The sequence below is a fragment of the Chrysochloris asiatica genome, unplaced genomic scaffold (genome assembly GCF_000296735.1).
Source record: "Chrysochloris asiatica unplaced genomic scaffold, ChrAsi1.0 scaffold00320, whole genome shotgun sequence".
In the NCBI taxonomy this organism is placed as follows: Eukaryota; Metazoa; Chordata; class Mammalia; order Afrosoricida; family Chrysochloridae; genus Chrysochloris; species Chrysochloris asiatica.
The window spans coordinates 92113-93456 of NW_006408838.1; positions in this window are offsets into that span (position 1 = coordinate 92113).

The window sequence follows — 1344 nt, forward strand, 5'->3', positions numbered from 1 at the left end:
TCCAGCACATTAACCCACAGAACCAAACCAGGATGATATATGTATATATTGATATATCCCACAAGCATGTAAGAGTTTGAAAGAGGATATTTGTATGTGAATATTTACCTTTCCTGCATACCTTTCCTTTCCTGCATACCTTTCCTTTCATTCATAGTTGTAGTTACAATTATGAATGTGGTAGCACATACAGAAGCCCAAATGATGAAAATGTGCTAGATATTCTCAACCATCTTAAGCCAATGAGCTGATGGGCCTAGGGGCTCAGGGCCATAGTCTCAGGGGACAGAATGGTCAATTGGCATAACACAACCAAAGACAATGTTCTACATCCTGTTTGGGTGAATAGCATTTGGGATCTTAAAAGCTCATGAGCAACCATCTCAGGTCAGCTACTGGTCTCTCCAGGTCCGGAAGCAAAAAGAGTGATAAGAATTGAAGAGGCTGGGAATCAATTAATCCAATGGACTAATAGAACACGTGAACATCAGTTTCCACTACTCTGAGACCAGAACTAGATGGTGCCTGGCTACCACTCCCAACTGCTCTGAAAGGGATTGCATTAGAGGGTCCTGAATGAAGTAGGAGAAAATGTGGAACCAAACTCAAAATTATTTAATAATAATAATAAGACCAGTTTACTAGTCAGAAAGAGACTGGAGGAACCTGAGACTACGGCCCTCGACCACCCTTCAGGTCTGGAAAGGAACTCACCCTGATGGCCCAATTTTCAGCCAAGCAGTAGATAGGTTTGGGTGGGGGATGGAGGGAGGGTGAGGGGAGAGCGTGGGGAGATGACAACAACACTGGCAAAATATGCTCACTATGGAATGGCCAATCATTAGGGATCGAAAGGGCAACATTTTTTTAAGGATCAAGTTGAGAAGGGACAGGAAGGGGTGTGAAATGCAGGTGAGACCCACAGAGAGAAAGTGGGATAACTGTTGTTACTTGGAAGGGATTGTAATCATTAAGAAGAAAAAAAGTGCATGATTTGTTGAATGTAAAGCTGATGATCTTGTCTGTAAACCTTCTCTCAATTCACAATAAAAAGTTAAAAATAAATGAATAAGTTAGTTTAAGCAAACAAACAAGCAATAAAAGAAAAGTTTATGGAGTTAATGCCACATATAAATCAGCAGTTCACAAATGGATAACTTGTTTTAAGAAGGGACAGGTAATGAAGATGATGAAGCCAGCAGAAGTAGACCATCCACATCAATTTGTGAAGAAGCAATCAATCTTGTTCTTTCCCTAATTGAAGATGACCGATGATTAACATCAGAAAGAGTAGCAAACACCATACACATCAAACTGACATCTTTGCTCTTGAACACTTTAAAA